This window comes from Oryza sativa, chromosome 10 (assembly GCF_034140825.1).
Source record: "Oryza sativa Japonica Group chromosome 10, ASM3414082v1".
NCBI classification, from domain to species: Eukaryota; Viridiplantae; Streptophyta; class Magnoliopsida; order Poales; family Poaceae; genus Oryza; species Oryza sativa.
This window is the reverse complement of record NC_089044.1, coordinates 7149514-7169370: the sequence shown is the minus strand read 5'-3', so window position 1 is coordinate 7169370 and position 19857 is coordinate 7149514. Positions and strand designations below refer to the sequence as shown.

Below are 19857 nucleotides of genomic sequence, written 5' to 3'. Positions count from 1 at the left end.
CATCCGCCACAAAGCAAAGGCCAGTGAAAATGTAGATCTTCGCTAGCGGTTATCGACCGCCAGCGATAATTCATTTTCGCTGGCGGTCATCTTAAGCCAGCTGCCAGCAAAAAATCCATTTTCGCTGGCGGTTGCCTTAAGATGGCCGCCAACGAAAATGAATTATCGCTGGCGGGTTATAGGGACCAGCCGCCAGTGTTAATGCTGGCCATGTTTAAAAGAAAACGACGGACAGAGCAACACCGCTCCGTCTGCCTCCGTCAACGCTCGACCATTCAAAAATTTCATAGAAATTTACCCAAGCATTCAAAATTCCTCAAAAATTTACATTAAATAATTTTCATTCACCCAAGCATTCAAGCATCACAAAAATCAACACAATAACAAAAATATTGAAGTCCCCTCGCCACAGCCACTGCATCTCCTCCTTGGATACATCGGCGAGCGGGTCGCCTCGCCGGAGCTGGTCGTGCTGCTGCCTGGGCTCGCACCCCCGCATCTTCTCGTTCTTCCTCGCCCACAACACCTTCGTCACCTTTGCGCATCCACCACCACCACCACACACGGATTTCAGATTGCCGCGTCAACAAAAATATGGCGAATCGAAGCGCAAGAATGGATGGGTGCTGACCTTGGGAGGTGATGAGGCGGTAGACCTGGACGAGGAGTAGCTCCACCGGCGTTGGGCTTGTCCCTCACGGTGGCAGCAGCCTTGTCCCCGCGGCGGATCCGGCCTCCCAGCGGCACGGCGGCGGCAAATCCGGCCTTCCCGCCCACACCGAAGCGCCGCCAGCCGCCGCCGCCCTCCCTATTGCCCTCGCCCGAGTTCGCTGCCGCCTGCGCCAGCCCTCTCCTCCGCCCTCCCTTTCGCCCGCGCCCGAGCTCCGCCGCCGCCCTCCCTGTTGCCCATGACTGAGCTCCACCGCCGCCCTCCCTGTTGGCTGCGACCGAGCTCGCCGCCGCCCGCGCTAGCTCTCTCCTCCGCCCTCCCTTTCGCCCGCGCCCGAGCACGCCGCCGCCCATGCCCGAGCTCGCCGCTCACGCCTATCATGTGGATGGAGGGAGAGATGGTTGGAGGGAGGAGATAAGGTAGGTGGAGTGAACGGAGGAGGAGATAAGGATGGGTAGGTGGAGCGATTTTTAATGCCGCGATATTTTCAAGTGCTGGAGCGGCGCGGTCCCTGCCAGCAAAAATCTTTTACAAGCGGATAAGAGGTCCATCAACAAAAATAGAGATATTTTTACAAGTGGGCTTTTTAACCTACCGCCGTTTTCGCTGGCGGTTCTAAACTCACCGCTAGCAAAAATAGATTTGTACTAGCGGTCCTAAACCCACTATCCCTCATTAGAATTTTGCAAGCGGATTTCTTATATAACCGACAGTGAAAAAAATAGGGTAACGCCATGAAAAATAGTTTTTCTAGTAGTGATTCCCGATTATGTAGGATGGAAACTATTATTTTAATTCACGTCGGGATAGAAACTACTATTCAATTGATGAACTCTTGCAATTTTTTCAATGGACAGCTGTATTTTGCTCATAGAATAAAGATTTTTATGTCATATGTATTTGGGACAATTGCTCATTTTGACCCTATTTTAAAGTTTAACTACCAATTTAACTTTACTTTTTTTTGTTTGCTCATTTCATCCTGCTTTTCAAAAATCAAGTTCAAAGTTGACCCTATTCCATGAAAACCAAATAACAGTGTTAACTAAGGGGTGAATTGTCCTTTTTGCCTTTGCTCATTTAATCATGTTATATTTGGAACTTTTTAAAATATTTGTAATGAATTTGGCATAGTTTTTTATATCTAAGATTTGCCTTCAATTTGAAAATTTTGATTCAATTTAACAGATTTTTTTACAAAATTTTGACAACATATTATCCAACAGGAAATTCATATGCAAATCCAACCACAAATTAACATCAACTGGCAACAGCAGCTCAGGAGCACACGAAGCTGCAGCGCCGCCGCTTCTTCCTTCCGCACGCCAGCACTGCCCCTCGATCCTCACTTCGCATGTCGGCGCCGCCACTCCTTTGCGTGCTGCAGCTGTCGCCGTCCCTCCCCTCGCGCAGGAGCTGCCGCTGTCCCCTCTGAGCGCCACCTCTCCTCCATGCGCCGGCTAGCCACGCCGCCGCTTCTCCTTCTTCCGCGCGGCGCAGCCACCACCGTTCCTACCAAGTGACGCTGCTCCTCCAGCGCGCAACCATCGCTGCCGCTCCTCCGTGCGCTGGCCAGCCGAGCCGCCGCTTCTCCTTCCTCCATGCGGTGCAGCTGCCGCCATTCCTTCCGAGAGCCGCAGCTCCTCCGGCGCAGCCATCGCCGCCGTGCAAGCTCCGCTACTGCTGAATTTTCAATAGAACAATTACTCCCTCCATTACGTATTATATGATGTTTTGGGTTTATTCGAAGACAAATTTCTTCAAGTTTAATATGGTTTTTCTTTTAGCAATATTTTCAATAAAAAACAATTATATTATAAAATATATTCAATGGTGGATTTGATTAATTTAATTTGGTATTGTAGATGTTGCTATGATTTTTCTCTAAACTCAGTGAAACTTAGAGAAAACTGACCTAAGACGAACCTAAAACATCTTATAATGCTATGAAAGGAAGTTTTTTTTAGAAAGTAGATCACCATGACCCGGTTTTTGTAGGACTCTACTTGGCAGCATAGGGTTTCCAGCAAACATCGTAGCATAGGTTCAAATGGAAAATACGAAATTGGTCACAGCCTCTTAGCTATAGACTTCGAGTCCTAAGGACAGCAAAATACCGACATAGCTCCTGCAGGATTTGGTCCCTTGGGCTCCAAACACAGATCCCTGACGACACAAGTAAAAGCTAGACCAACTCTCTCTCACACACAGAAACAAAGCCGGTAACAGGCAAGCAAGAAGATAATATGCCCACCTGTGCCCTAGGTTGTCTCAGACTTGCCACAACACTCCTCATTTTTGTTAACCGTGCCTTCATCTCTTCTTCTTCTTTATGGTGAAGAGGCTTCCATTGCAAAAGACAAAGGATAATATGGAAAGGGATTGTCAGTGGTGAGTATACCAGTTTGTTCCAAAAAATCATGTTATTTCTAGTTAACCACAGGTTCCAGCATATTGCAGCCATCAAGGCAAATTTAAATCTATTATGTTTAAACCCAACTCTAATTGTAATAAGAAGAAAAAAAAAGATCCTCAAAGCCATTAGGAATGGAATCCCAGTTCATAGTATCTCAACAAACACATCAAACAAACTTAGGCTGTGTTTAGATCCAGGGGTGAAAAGTTTTGGCTTGTCACATATATACAGACACACATTTGAAGTATTAAACGTAGACTAATAACAAAACAAATTACAGATTCTGCCTGTAAACTGCGAGATGAATTTATTAAGCCTAATTAATCTGTCATTAGCAAATGTTTACTGTAGCACCACATTGTCAGATCATGGAGCAATTAGGTTTAAAAGATTTGTCTCGCAATTTACATGCAATCTGTGTAATTAGTTTTTCTTTTGGCTTATTTTTAATAATCCATGCATGTGTCCATACATTCGATGTGACATGGTGAAAAATTTTGCCATGGTATCTAAACAGGCCCTTAGTGATGGGACAACTAAACAAAATATGGCTATTTGATTCAATTGCAACACCAAGTTGATGTCGAAACTAAGATTCGGCAATACTAAAAAGGGTAGCGAAAGTGGATGGGTTATGAGACAAAAGATTTATACAGGTTAAGACCCTCTCAATTAGAAGTAATATCCTACTCAAGTGTGGTTGGGGATTTGATATGTTGATTTCTATATTAATCTGACGATCTCAAGTATGGTTATGCCCCTTAAGAGGCATCCTTCCCTCCTTATATAGTCATAAGAGACATGATTACAAGATAGAGACTTTATCCCTTACGGTTTAAATCTCTATAACTATTTTACAATCATAACCGATTAAGACTACGAGATATTTCTTTGATACACAAGTTAATACAATACCCGAGTCTTATCCTATACATATTCTAGCCATATATATGGACTATCCCCCATAATGATGTGACCATGGTTACCATTAGTACAACCAATGCTCACATCATGGATTAACAAGAAGTCATCAAGATCAATTCCTCCAAGTCTTGGAATCTGATTTGGCCACCTGCTACATTATTGCTGACTTCAAACAGCCGCCAAGTATGCATACAAACTCAGTACTTGATGGAAAGCTCTAGGAGTCCTCTTTCCAATGGATCCAGCCTCATCGCTAAATTCCATCTCAGTCATGTGCAATTGAAGAACCAAGGTGTTGTATCACTGTTAACGATCAAATTTGGTAAGATATGAACCAGGTTCGACATTGGAATCGAAGCGGATTTGGCAAGGAGATAGGTTCGAAGAACAAAGTATGCATCGGCTGCGAGGACATCGGCTGGAATGTGCATCGGCTGAGTTGGATCGGTCAGAGGATGGATGAGTCAGCCGATAGAGCCGGTACAGCCGATTCCGATGGAATGGGTTCCAAGACTGTTTATAGAATCGATCAACATGCTTCATGAGGATTGCCACGATGGAGATAAAGCTCTCAGATAGGCAATTGTATCTATTAATTATGATATTTTATGTAATTTCCTTAGAGATATGTTTGGGCAAAAGTCTGCCGCAAAGACTTATGGTATCTTAGTGTTTGTTAGAGATAAGAGTCGTGTCCGGTAAGGACATATTTTGTATCTCGGGTATAAATATGACCCGAACCCATGTAATCAAATAACACACGTTCAATAACACTTTCGGTGCATCGCCACCCTTTTTACTTTTGTTCTATTTCGACGAGTTCTTGCTTTCGGGTTGAGCTGCATCGATTCGATCTTCAACTAGAGGTAAACTTGTCATGACGGTTTGCGTTCTCGGGATTAGTGCTTCCATCTTTATGACACTCTAATCTTGTTTATGTAATTCGTCGAGTTATCACATATACTTTATAATATCTGTTAGTTTCGCTATATAACTTGCCATCGGCTGGTTTTTATTGTTAGAAAGTAGCCGATAGAGTTAAATTTCATTATTAATCTAGATTATATCGTATATCTACCATCTCTTGGAGGTTTTCATCATCTTGTTTAGATCTTACAGTTATCTTCATACTTAATGCTGCATCGGTTGAGTTTGATTTATTAAGTTTTATCTATAATTGTGATATCTTGCCTGTTTTATGATCATCAATAGAGATAGCATCGGAGTTTCAGCCGATCTTACCTGATTTAGCTATTCTTATCTCATATGTTTAATTATCATGCTAAATCTGCCCTTTATATTAAGATCTCGTTGCATTAAGGTTATATTAGGTTTCTTATTTGATATATCTTGCTTGTCTCGATATCTTGATATAGAGTGGTATCGGAGTATTAGCCGATACATGTTAGATCTATTCGATCGGCTATGCTATAAACATCTATATAATCTTTGCTTTAGTATATATTTCGTCTTAAGTGATTTATACTATCTCGGCATGGCGACCGATCTATCCCAATCACTTAGTTTAAATATGCATCGAAGTAAAGATTATACATTGTTAATATCTACAGGCGATCAAGTAGATTTAGTTTTATTTTATTAATTCATCATCGCCGATCGATTCAAATATGACATTGGCTCGAAGATAAATGATATGTCAACGGCAACTAGCCAATCGGCTATCGTTTATAGATTTAACCGCGGTTTTTCTTGTCTTTATTCTTGTTGATTGCAGGATCAAATCAACTGGCACGCTCACGAACCTAAAGGCGAGATTTTGGACCTGCACAGGAGTTAAGTAGATCTTCTAGGCCAGTGTGTGTTTTTCGCATCAACACGCTTTTGGCACGCCCGGTGGGACACGAGTTGCGACAACTTCCTCATGGCAGAAAATCAGTCACCGGGATCAGGCAAGCATATAGGGGCTAAACCTCCGTTAAACAAGCCACCACCCGAGAAGTCATCTGAGATCGATGAAGGGAACATTGTCCCAATTACTATAGACAAATTATCACAAGAACAAAGGCAGGAGTTTGAGCGGACGATGAAAGCCGTACAGGACAAATTCATGAATTCATTTGTCACGCCCGGAATTTCTATCCAAAATTCCAAACGCTTACATGTGTATGATCCCTCGTCCAGGAATCAGCCGAGGCACACAATAACAAATTGATAATAGAGTACAATTATTACTCTAATTAATAGGCGAATAAAAAGTCATTACAGAGGTAGATAGTTCCTCTCAAACAATAAAGATCTAAGCAGCGGAAAATAAAATAAACAGCGCGGACGACTCCATCCCACAAGCAGCCTGACCAGGGCTACGCCTAATCATCCACACCTCCAGCATCACTGTAGAACTCCTCCTCTGATGAATGATTACAAGGTGAGTATATGACATACTCAATAAGCCACACAACAAATATGCAATTGCAGGGGAGAACAAAGGATGGCATAATATGGTCTCATTTGCATAAACATCATTTAATAAGTATTTGAGATAATAGTAAAACAGTTGAGTAATTAAGCAATATTAAATAAACACTATACAACACACCCGTGTTGCATAGGCCCAACCATTCTGAACAACCAATCCCGGCTGCACAGTTCTATCTCCAAACCAGGAATATACCATTCCAAACCAGGAGCTAAACAAATTATTATCATCATCATTTATTATGGTGAGAGGTATGAAACTAATCACGAAAGACATTGTTAGACCCGCCCATAACCGCGGGCACGGCTATTCGAATAGTTTTACTCTGGCTAGAGATGTACCACTGTACCCACAAGACACAACCTCAACATCATGTCAACCATGCGTCGCAATACTTAGCAAGTACCCGAATAGAGATTGTGACAATACCCTCTGCATAACACAATTCAAAGTAGTGCACCGTTCCTGGATCATAATCACCTCCTTATAAACAAGGCATGGACTCCCCAGCGACCCCCGTGGGCTTATCTCCGCCACTTCACAGTCTGGTGCTCCACAATGAACGACACTATACAAAAAGTAAAGCCGTTGCCCACGCTGGCTTGTGGTTGGCACGGTTAATGTTTCACAACCGAAAATCGTGAACCGGTCCTTAATTGTTATGAGCACGACCATCAAAACCATGCGCTCACAACCCACCATTAGCAAGTTTTAGTTGGCAAATTAATTAATTAACCAATCAGGAGTGCTTGTTAACACTTTAACAAATATGATCAAGTCTGTGGTTGACGGCACAATTGCTGAACATCAAGACAGGGGACCAATTTATCTGGTAGGAGGTGTATTCCCAAATTATAGAAATTTGGTAACCAATAACCAACAACAGACTGCTAACGTACCTCCAGGCTAGCCGATGGCAATAGTTTCTGCTCCAGGACCAGTTGCCTCATCATCGGCACAGAGATAGACGGGCAACCCTTACTTGTTGTCCAGAGAACAACCTCAATATGCTGGGCAGAACATCAATCGGCTGACTCAGGAGCAGATTGCAACAATGTTTGGACTTACTCAGCTTGTTGTCGAGCTAGTTCAGCATACACCAATCAGGCAACCAGTGGTTCAGCCGATTCGGCAGCAAACAGTTCAGTCGATACCGACTAGGCAGAGAACACCTGTCAATCGGCAACATCAGCTTGTTGGGAATCAATTTGTTCCCGAACAGAAGATACATAATGTGCAATAGCCTCCTCAGTACTATCTTGGTGGCGACTTGAATTATCAATATCAACCTCATTCACCTCAGGTTCAGTACCAGATGGGAGGATCACCTTTACCTCAGCTTTTTCCTCAATACAACCAGTTTGATTCACTCCAGCAGCAGATGCAAGGAGTACCCCAGTAGAAGCCTTGGGCTGATTTGATTGTCGATGTGATGAAGGAGCAATTCGGACTTAAACTGAAGGATGCTGGAACCTGTATCGGCACCCCTATCATGAGTGGTTTGAAAGGGTTCCACTACCTAACCGATACAAGGTCCTAGATTTCTCAAAGTTTTCAGGACAAGACAATGTTTCAACTTCTGAGCATGTCAGCCGATTATTGGCTCAATGTGGTGAGGCATCGGCTGTTGATGCTTTAAGGATTAGATTGTTTCCTTTGTCCTTGTCTGGATCGGTATTTACTTGGTTTTCTTCTCTACCTTATAATTCTGTCAATAGTTGGGCCAATTTAGAGAAACAGTTTCACAGCTACTTCTACAGTGGAATTCATGAGATGAAGCTTTCTGATTTGATGGCAATAAGACAAAGGCATGACGAAACTGTGCAAAAGTATATTCAGAGATTCAGAGATGAGGAATAGGTGCTACAATTTGGCTTTGACCGATTCTCAGTTAGCCGATCTGGCTTTTCAGGGTTTGATAGCTCGATCAAGGAAAAATTTTCGTCCCAAGACTTCGAGAGCTTGTCCCATCTTGCATAGAAGGTGACCCTGCATGAGCAAAGTTTTGCGGAGGCTAAGGAAAATTTCAAAAAGGTCAATCATGTGTACCCTTATATGTATGACTCTGAAGAAGAAGATGACACCGAGGTAGAAGCAGCCGAGTGGGCCAGAAGCAAAAAGATTATAGTGAGCCCATGGGTGAAGAGTTTTGGGAAGGAAGAAAGATATGATTTTTACATCAACAAGGCTGACAAGATTTTTGATTTGCTACTTCGGGAGAGACAGATTGAACTTCCTACCGGTCATGTGATTCCATCGGCTGAAGAGTTGGGGAAAAGGAAATATTGTAAGTGGCATAATGCTAGCTCTCATGCTACTAATGATTGCAAAGTTTTCAGACAGCAGATCCAATTGGCTATTGAGGGAGGCAAAATTAAGTTCACTGACTCCAAGAAGCCGATGAAGGTCGATGGTAATCCTTTTCCTGTCAATATGGTGCATACATCTGGGAGAACAGCTAATGAAGGCAAACATCGGAGTTCACAGCTGAATTTAGCCAGGATTATCAACAAATATCAAAGGAGGCACGACAAGCAGCAGGAGAGGCATTTTGAAGAAAAAGATGGCGGTTTTGATCCACATTGGGATTGTGAGTTTTTCAGGTTCTGCTGGAATGAAGGGATGAGACTGCCATCAATTGAAGATTGCCCTGGATGCAGTGACAATGCAGGGAGTTTAAGCCGATCCTACAACAGAGGCAATCGGCTGAGTCAGAAAAGAGTATCTGTTCATCAGAGGTTGGGCCCGGTGCACTAGAATCGTGAAAATGATGAAGATGAAGGTAGAAAATCACAATAGTGTCTTTCTGGTATTTTCACCAAAAATCATAAGAGAAGGGTTCAAAGGATGAGGAACAGGGAACGTTTTCAGAAGGTGCAAGAAATCAACCATTGGCTGAAAAAGACCAAGCAAGAATGGCTCGTCAAGAGTAAAGTTACAACAGCCGATGAAGTTGAAGCCGACAAGGTGAAGAGGTTGATCAAGGGCAAGACTGTTGCATGTACATTGGTGAACATGGTTTTCATGCTACCTGCAGAGTTCAAAGCTAAACAAGCCGATGTCGACGATGTAGAAGAGGCCTCTGCTAGGTTGATTTTGTCACCAGAGCAAGCAATTTTTGAGAAGCCAGAGGGGACAGAAAATCAGCACCTTAAGCCATTGTACGTGAATGGGTTTGTCAATGGGAAGCCGATGTCCAAGATGATGGTTGATGGTGGGGCTGCTGTGAATTTGATGCCATACGCTATATTCAGGAAGCTAGGCAAGAATACAGATGATCTCATCAAGACAAACATGATTCTCAAAGATTTTGGTGGCAATCCATCAGAGACCAAGGGAGTTTTAAATGTGGAGTTGACAATCAGCAGCAAAACTGTTCCTACCACGTTTTTTTGTCATTGATGGGAAGGGGTCCTACAACCTGTTGCTCGGAATGGATTAGATTCATGCAAATTGTTGTATTCCTTCAACCATGCACCAGTGCTTGATTCAATGGCAAGGTGAAAAGATTGAGATCGTGCCAGCCGACAGGTCAGTTAACGTTGCTAGTGCCGATTTAGCTCTTTGGGAGATGGATGGTATTGATTGCCTGTCTAGAAAAGTTTGGGATGGAGATTTTCTAAAAGTGTCCGATTGTGATATACAGCCAATTGAAGATGGAGAGCCCAAATTATTACTTTGATGGCGTCGTAGAGGGTTCAAATGTCTACACCAAGAACACGGTAGATGATCTCGATGACAAGCAAGGACATGGTTTCATGTCGGCCGATGATTTGGAAGAAGTTGACATTGGTCCAGGGGATAGGCCAAGGCCGATATTTATTAGTAAGAATTTATTTGCAGAATTCAGAACCATGTTGATAGAGCTATTGAAGGAATATAGAGATTGCTTTGCTTGGGAATACTATGAGATGCCAGGACTCAGCCGATTGATTGTTGAACATCGGCTACCTATTAAGCCAGGATTTAAACCACATCAGCAACCTCCAAGGAGGTGTAAGGCCCAGATGTATGATGCTATCAAGGCTGAAATTACTCGATTATATGATGCTGGTTTTATTCGGCCATGCCGATATGCCGAGTGGGTTTCCAATATTGTCCCAGTTATCAAGAAAAACGGAAAATTTAGGGTGTGCATTGATTTTCGAGATTTAAATAAGGCTACCCCTAAGGATGAGTATCCGATGCCGATTGGTCGATGCAGCTTCAGGGCACAAGATTATAAGTTTCATGGATAGCAATGCTGGTTACAATCAGATTTTTATGGCAGAGGAAGACATTCATAAGACTGCTTTCAGATGTCCTGGTGCAATCGGCTTGTTAGAGTAGGTTGTGATGACTTTCGGCTTGAAGAGCGCTGGAGCTACATATCAGAGGGCCATGAATTACATTTTCCATGATCTGATCGGCTTGTTGGTTGAGGTCTATATTGATGATGTGGTTGTTAAATCAAAACAGGTTAAGGACCATATAGCCGATTTGAGGAATGTTTTTGAGAGAACCAGAAAATATGTCCTAAAGATGAATCCTACAAATGTGCTTTTGGTGTATCGGTTGGGCAATTTTTGGGTTTTCTTGTTCATGAGAGAGGAATTGAGGTCCCTCAAAGGAGCATTAATGCTATCAAGAAAATTCAACCTCCGGAAGATAAGACACAACTGCAGTCATTGATCGGCAAGATTAATTTTGTTCGAAGGTTTATATCTAACTTTACTGGAAGGTTGGAACCTTTTACACCTTTACTAAGGTTGAAAGTCGATCAAGAATTCACCTGGGGGTAGAGCAGCAAAAGGCCCTGGACAATATTAAGGCATATCTAAGCTCCCCTCCGGTGTTGATTCCTCCATAAAAGGGAGTGTCTTTCAGGTTATATCTATCGGCCGATGAAAAGTCGATCGGCTCAGTTTTGATTCAGGACCTAGAAGGCAAGGAGAGAGCTATTGTAATGCCCCGCAATAATTAGAGAAAAAGAAAAGAGAGAAAAGAGCAAAACTAGCAGCCCAGCTAAGCCTTGGGGCTTGGCCCATTCGTGCAGCCCAGCAAGTAGCAAGCAGCAGCAGGCCAGCCCATGCATGCATGCAGCCAACAGCAGCAACAGCAAGGCAAAGCAGTAGCAGCTAGCTAGCAGCGACAGTGCAGCCAGCGAGCAGAGAGCAGCGGCAGTGCAGCTGCAGCTAAGCTTTAATCCCACCTCGCTAGTTCACAGAGAAGAGGAGCAAGTTAAATAGGAAATGTTGCCCAGTGACTGTAACTCCTATTTGGAATTTTTGCGATAAAGCGAGAACGAAAAAATCAATGAGTTGCACTGTATACGTGGTGCCAGTAGGGGAAGTTGGAAGTTCCTGGTTAAATTTGAAAGCCCTAATGCCCCGCAATAATTAGAGTAAAAGAAAAGAGAGAAAAGAGCAAACTAAGCAGTCCAGCTAAAGCCTTGGGCCTTGGCCCATGCATGCAGCCCAGCAAGTAGCAAGCAGCAGCAAGCCAGCCCATGCATGCATGCACAGCCCACAGCAGCAACAGCAAGGCAAAGCAGTAGCAGCTAGCTAGCAGCGACAGTGAAGCCATCGAGCAGAGAGCAGCAGCAGTGCAGCTGTAGCTAAGCTTTAATCCCACCTCGCTAGTTCAGAGAGAAGAGGAGCAAGTTAAATAGGAAATGTCGCAGTGAGTTGCAGAGTTTGTGCTTCTCTTGCACAAAGTTGAGGCATTATTTGTTGTCCAACGAATGCAATGTTGTATGCAAAGCCGATGTGATCAAATACATGCTATGCACAAAGTTGAGGCATTATTTGTTGTCCAACGAATGCAATGTTGTATGCAAAGCCGATGTGATCAAATACATGCTATCGGCTTTGGTTCTAAAAGGAAGAGATGGATTCGATACCGAAGTTGAGGCATTATTTGTTGGACCAACGAATGCAATGTTGTATGCAAAGCCGATGTGATCAAATACATGCTATCGGCTTTGGTTCTAAAAGGAAGAGATGGATTCGATACCGAAGTTGAGGCATTATTTGTTGGACCAACGAATGCAATGTTGTATGCAAAGCCGAGCAAAGCTGATGTGATAAAATACATGCTATCGGCTCCGGTTCTCAATGTTGTATGCAAAGCTAATGTGATAAAATACATGCTATCGGCTCCGGTTCTCAAAGGAAGAGTTGGGAAGTGGATATATGCCGATTTTATTGTGGAGCATCGTGATGACTCAATCGGCTCATTGGACTTTATTCTTCAATGGATGGGTTTGTACTCACGGCTGCGGTATCGGCTCGGTTATAATTTCCCCTCGGGGGGCAAATTTTGAGTTTGCCTATACCATTAAACCTTATACAACTAATAATCAAGCTGAGTATAAAGCAGTTCTCAAGGGGTTGCAGTTGCTTAAGGAGGTCGAAGCCAATGCTATGGAGATCATGGGGGATTCTTTGTTGGTGATCAATCAATTGGCAGGAGAGTATGAATGCAAGAATGATGTATTGATGATCTACAACGAGAAGTGCCGGGAATTGATGAATAGTTTTCGGCCAGTGACTTTGAAGTATGTCTCTCGGGAGCAGAACGTTGAAGCTAATAACTTGGCTCAGGGGGCATCAGGATACAAGCCGATGATGAAGGATATTGAGGTGGAGTTAGCTGCAATCACAGCCGATGATTGGAGGTATGATGTTTTTCAATATTTGCAGAACCCATCTCAATCGGCTTCACGAAAATTGCGCTATAAGGCCTTAAAATATGCTTTATTGGATGATGAGCTATATTATTGGATGATTGATGGGGTATTGCTTAAATGTTTGAGTGCCGATCAAGCTAAGGTTGTGATGGGCGAAGTACATGAAGGTATATGTGGTACTCATCAATCGGCACACAAGATGAAGTGGTTGCTTCGGCGCACAGGGTATTTTTGGCCGACAATGTTAGAGGATTGCTTCCGATATTACAAAGGATGTCAGGATTGCCAGAAATTTGGAGCAATTCAGATAGCACCAGCGTCGGCTATGAATCCTATTATCAAGCCATGGCCATTCAGAGGATGGGGAATTGATATGATCGGTCAGATCAATTCACCTTCAAGCAAGGGGCATAAGTTTATATTGGTAGCGACCGATTATTTTACCAAATGGGTGGAGGCTGTTCCTTTGAAGAAAGTTGATTCTGGGGATGCAATAAAGGAGTATATTATCTACCGATTTGGGATTCCTCATACTATCACAACCGATCAGGGATCAATCTTTGTATCCAATGAATTTGTTCAGTTTGTCGATAGCATGGGTATCAAATTGTTGAATTCTTCACCATATTATGCACAAGCTAATGGGCAAGCCGAGGCATCTAACAAGTGCCTGATTAAGTTAATCAAAAGGAAGATTTCTGATTTTCCTCAGCAATGGCACACAAGGCTGGCCGAAGCATTATGGTCCTATCGGATGGCTTGTCATGGATCGATTCAAGTCCCTCCTTATAAGCTTGTTTATGGACATGAGACTGTTTTACCATGGGAAACTACAATCGGCTCAAGGAGAATAGATCTACAAGATAACTTAACAGCTGATGAGTATTATAATCTTATGGTAGATGAGACAGAAGATCTAGTCCAATCTAGATTGAGAGCCCTTGCAAAGGTGGTCAAGGATAAAGAACGAGTTGCTTGGCATTATAATAAAAAAGTGGTCCCCAAGTCTTTCTCTGAAGGGGAGCTAGTGTGGAAATTAATCTTGCCGATAGGAACTTGTGATAATAAATTCGGCAAGTGGTCACCTAATTGGGAAGGACCGTTTCAAATATACAAGGTTCACTGGTGGAGAAACCGTTTGTAGTCCCGGTTGGTAACCCCCCTTTAGTCCCGGTTGTCCAACCGGGACTACGAATCCGGGACTAAAGATAGCTATCTTTAGTCCCGGGTGAAATAACCGGGACTAAAGATCGATCTTTAGTCCCGGTTGGTAACACCAACCGGGACTAAAGACGGCTCAGCCACGTGGCCGGCTGAGCCATCTTTAGTCCCGGTTGGTGTTACCAACCGGGACGAGCTGACCTTTTTTTTTTTTTTTGCATGGCCCTGTTTGCTGCATGGTTGATTTTATATATATACACACACACACACACACACACACACACACACAAACATATATATATATATATATATATATATATATATATATATATATATATAGGGAGCGTATCCTATGCACACAGGCACTCGCGTGTATACACTGTGTACACCAACTAAAAATTATCACAAAAAATTCTAGGAAAATTCATACATATACTTTCAATAGTATTACATCTACGTGCAAAGTCGCATCTTTAAATTCATTCTACATAGAGAATAACAAAAAAGATAAAATTCTGACAAAATTGCAACCTTAAAACTGTCAGATTTTTTGTTTTTTTTGTTACGGCTAAAATATAATGAATTTGACGTTAAGATTTTAACCCTAGGTGTAATACAATTGAAAGTATGTGTATGATTTTTTCTAGATTTTTTGGTGATATTTTTTAGTTGGTGTGCACGTGTGTACACGTGAGGGCCTGTGTGCATAGGATATGTTGCCATATATATATATATATATATATATGTGTGTGTGTGTGTGTGTGTGTGTGTGTGTGTGTGTGTGTGTGTATAAATCATATATTATATACACACACACATATGTTTAATTAAAGCTACTTAACATTTTATGTGCTATATATATATATGTTACCAAAATATATATTAACACAAAAGCAAATGTGTATATATATATATATATATATATATATATATATATATATATATATATATATATATATATATATATATATATATATATATATATATATATATACATGCATATATAGTACAATTCATTTGCTCGGTAGCTATAGCTACGAATTCGACTTCGACGCCGGCGTTATGTCAGAAGAGGAAGGACCAACGTTATGAATTATTGATCCGTCGTAGTAGAATTCACCGTCGGGATTAAGGACTTCTTCGTTGATGAATCCCATCAGTTGTTCTTGAACAGCCGTGATAAAATCCTTGTGTGGAAGATTATCCCTCATGTGAATACGCTATCATTCCAAAAATAATGACGTATCAATATATGAAATTAATAAACAACTTAACAAATCGATACGCAATGAACTTTTGAATGGTTTATGTATACGTACATCGAGCTCTCGTGTTATGCATATTTGGTTTGATAGGCAGTGGGCATACTCGCATACGTAGTAGCCGCATAAGTTAGTTCTCTGTTCCTGCTTTGCACACTACATGAGAAACGAAGAGAGATTTAATATACTCTTTATATTAACTGTAATTAGAGATTCATTTCAATATAATTTTGGATCATGCATGTACTCACTGGAAAATGAAACCTCCGTCCAAGTTTTTCTTTCCAAGTCCCGCGGACCAATTGACGGAACCGATCCCAAGCCCTACATATGCAGTTGCAAGCAATGATTAATTAATTATTACCTGAGATCAACATAATAGCAATAGATTCCCCGCGACTTTGGAATAGATGGCATTATATTACCTGTCTATCAGTTTGAAGACCTTGTCAAAAATCTTCTCCTCTTTATTCATTGAGTCGTACACAGTGACTCTGCATGCATCCAAGTCGAAGAATAACAGGACCTAGTGGAATCTGGAATATGCGTGAGATGAGATATATATGATCGAAAATGTACATGCTATATGTATGGGAATGAAATTTGTTCGAACGACAATAAAAACTCACTCTGTGTTGTATGTGTTGTACGGCAGTAGTATGTACGTCTTGAAATACTGCTGCGTTAGGAGATGGACGAGATTGTCCTCTGTGTCTTTCTCGTACTTGTCGATCATTTCGGAGTTGATTTTCCGAGGGTCGATGAACCCAGTATCGTAGACCCTCCGCCGTCGAGCCCTTTGAATCTCCATTCTGCAACGATGAAAGGAAAGTATTATTGCTTACATATATGCCAGGAGCTAATTATTGAACGAAACAAATCGAACTCAAAGATACTCACAAAATCCATGTGCTCAGGAGAGAGACGTCGAGGGCGTCCAACTGGTACAGATCAAAGAGATCCTTGAAATGGATCCAGAGAACATCGTCTCCTTGCAAGAAGTCGGGGTTTCTGATCCTCGCCCCGAACATCTCTCTACCATTGGCGCTCATTTCCATGTACCGTTCATGGAATTTGTACATCTGTGTCGGTAGGGACTCCAGCTGTTCAGGTTTGACAAGCGGTTTACAGAGTTCAAACTTGTATGCCACTTCCGCCTTCGGGATTGGTGTGGCTCCAACCAATTGATCCACAGATAGACCGGTGTCTGCAATGAAATCCGTTATGCCAAAATCTTCGCCGGTCACCAACGGCTCGACCTCTTGGTTTGGTTGTTCTCCAAGCTAAGGGACTGGTTTGGACTTCTTGTGATAGGCTCTCTGAAGTGTTCGGTCATAGTCCGATATCTGTAACACCTCCTTGTTTGTTTTGGACATTCCCTTGAAGAAGTTCTTCACGCTCGAGTCAATAGGTATCTTCTTTTCAGGACTCCGAGGCTTGAGTTGCCTCTTCACCTCTCCTGCCACATAAGCATCAAGCTCCTCTTGACTGCAATCGTATGGTGGCTCCTTATTTTTGGTGGCGTCAACTTTCGCCTTCTTCGTTGCCCTTGTGCGGGCAAGCGGTGGAGCTTGGCGAGACCTTGTCTTGGGAGGTGCAGGCGGACACGGTGGAGGCGGAGGAGGCGGAGGAGGCGGAGGAGATGGTGCAGCAGGAGGTGGCGGAGGAGATGGTGCAGTAGGAGATGGCGGAGCCGGAGGAGATGGTGCACGAAATGCCGCTTGTCGCCTAGGAAGGATGATGTACCGCTTGCGCCATAGTATGATGGCGTGGCTTGTGTCTCGTAGATGCGTCTCACCGTCCCCTCCTGGGTAGTCCAACTCGAGGTCCTCGTACGCGGCTTCCACCAGCTCAACTTCGACCCTCGAGTATCCTGCTGGAATCGGCCTGCAGTGGTAAGTCCCGGAAGGGTCCGTTGGGATGGCCATTCCCGACGCCACCTTCATGTGATAAGAGGTTATCTATTAGTAATCAACCTAAGCAGCAACTTGCGGAATGTATAAGTCAAAAATCATCAAACTACGAGCATACCTTGATTGATAAGTTCTTGAAGGGAATATGCAGCTCACATGGTGTCCGCTGCATGATCTCATCAACGGGGCAGGAGGTTTCGTCCTGGGTTTGCATGGCATCCATGCTCTGTGATCCGACCTGCCCCGTTGAGGCGCAGCTGCTACGATTGCCTGATGGGCTGACCATTGCAGGATGAATGTACGGCTGGGGATCCTGGGACCGATGTGCGGCCATACGTTCATCCACCTTCCTTGCCACCTCCTCTTGCATGCTGAGCTCGTAGCTCGATACCCTGTACTCAAGATCTGCAATCTTTACCTCGGTATCTCTCTGGCTAATATCCGACTCCTGTACGTGTGGATGTCCTCCTTAAATCCAATCTTCCAGGGAATCACGCCTTTCCCTCGTGTTCGTCCTGGATGCTCGGGAGTCCGTAGGGCGAGTGACAGCTCATCCTTCTCTCTGTCGGGTCGGAATGTGCCCTGAGAAGAGGCTACCACTGCGTCCGTTAGTCGACTGGCAGCCTCGCGTATCTAATCGCTGAAGACAAGGGAGCCATCAACTGGGTTAAGCATTCCACCGTGAGCATAGTACCAGAACTTCGATCGATCCGGCCAATTAGCGGTGGCCGGTTCGATACCCCTCTCAAGCAAGCTAGCCTCCATCTCCTCCCACTTCGGCTTCGCGACGCTATATCCGCCTGACCCCAAGTGGTGATGGTACTTCTTCTTGGCGGCATTTTCTTTGTTTCTGGCCATCATCGCTTGCCCTTGTTGCCCTATCTTGTAAGCAACGAACTCGTCCCAATGATCCCTTAGCTTTGGGAATACGTCGAAGTTCGGTGTTAGTCCCTTCAGGATGTATTTCTTGTAGAGATCTCCCTTGAAGCTCTGGAACTGTTCTGCCATTTTCTTCAGAGTCCACTGTTTCACTAAGTTATCCGTACCCGCGGGTAGAGTGAACGTCTCGAGCATTGTGGTCCACAACATCTCTTTCTCTGAGTCCGGGACAAAGCTGTCATCATCCCAGCGTGCCCTAGTTCTGCGCCAGTACACCGTGCTGACAGGCACGTTGTCTCTCACAACCCAACCGCTGTGGCGTACAAAATTCTTGGCTGCTTCTGCCGGTGCACTAGGTCGGCAGTCTTCGTCCACCTCAGTTATGATGTGCCGACCCTCTATCTTCTTCGCGGCACCTCGTTGTCCGCGTGCCCTCTTCTGTCCAGCAGAGGGCTGATTTCCACTAGCCTCCTCCGCATCGTTCCCCTCCTCGTTCCCCTCTGCATCCCTCTCCACGTTCCCCTCCTCGTTCAAGTACTGGTTTGGATCCTCGTTCCCCTCTTCTTCGTTCCAGTACTGGCTGCTTCCCTCTGCGATTGTATCGTATAGTATCTGTTCCTCATTGCGATCAGCCATCTGTGCATACAAAAAATATTTGTTAGGTATATAGGATGTATTTGCTAACCGTAATATCGAAACTCTGCTAATCTTATATTAAATCTCTTATAATCTTATATTAAATGGCTACTAATCTCATATTAAAATTGTAATAATCATTTATATATGCTAAGTTTAACAATCTTATATTAAATCTCCAACAATCTTATATTTAATCTCTAATAATCTTATATTAGAATTGTAATAGTCATATATATATATATATATATATATATATATATATATATATATATATATATATATATATATATATATATATATATATATATATATATATATGCTAAGTCTAATAATATTATATTAAATGGCTACTAATCTTATATTTAATCTCTAATAATCTTATATTAGAATTGTAATAGTCATATATATATATATATATATATATATATATATATATATATATATATATATATATATATATATATATATGCTAAGTCTAATAATCTTATATTAAATGGCTACTAATCTCATATTAAAATTGTAATAATCATTTATATATGCTAAGTCTAACAATCTTATATTAAATCTCTAACAATCACTTATTTACATCACTTGCCTGCGCGAATTCCTTCGATGGCTAGCTACCACTTCGGCTTGAGGGACAACGCCGACGTCTTCTCTGCAACATTACCAGGAAAATGTATTAGTCTAAATGGGCCAAGTTACATATATAATCATATATGTATTACCAGTAAATTGTATAAGTAGAAACGCGTTCGTTCTAACACTTTTAGTACAAGTGCATTCACGTTCGTAAGCGTTTCGTGCACGTTCGTTCGCGTTTCGTGATCGTATCGTTCACGTTCGTTCGCGTTCGTTAACTTTTCGTTACGTTCGTCCGCGTTCG

The 19857-nt window shown here is 42.8% G+C and overlaps 1 long non-coding RNA gene across 1 annotated transcript; it reads right to left on the bottom strand.

The window, feature by feature from the left end:
* Positions 1-294: 294 nt before the first annotated feature.
* Positions 295-869, bottom strand: LOC136353802 (uncharacterized). The gene is made up of 2 exons (XR_010737242.1): positions 632-869; positions 295-535 (listed from the first exon to the last, which is right to left on the bottom strand). It is a non-coding gene; the product is annotated as an uncharacterized lncRNA (long non-coding RNA).
* Between the last annotated feature and the right edge of the window lie 18988 nt (positions 870-19857).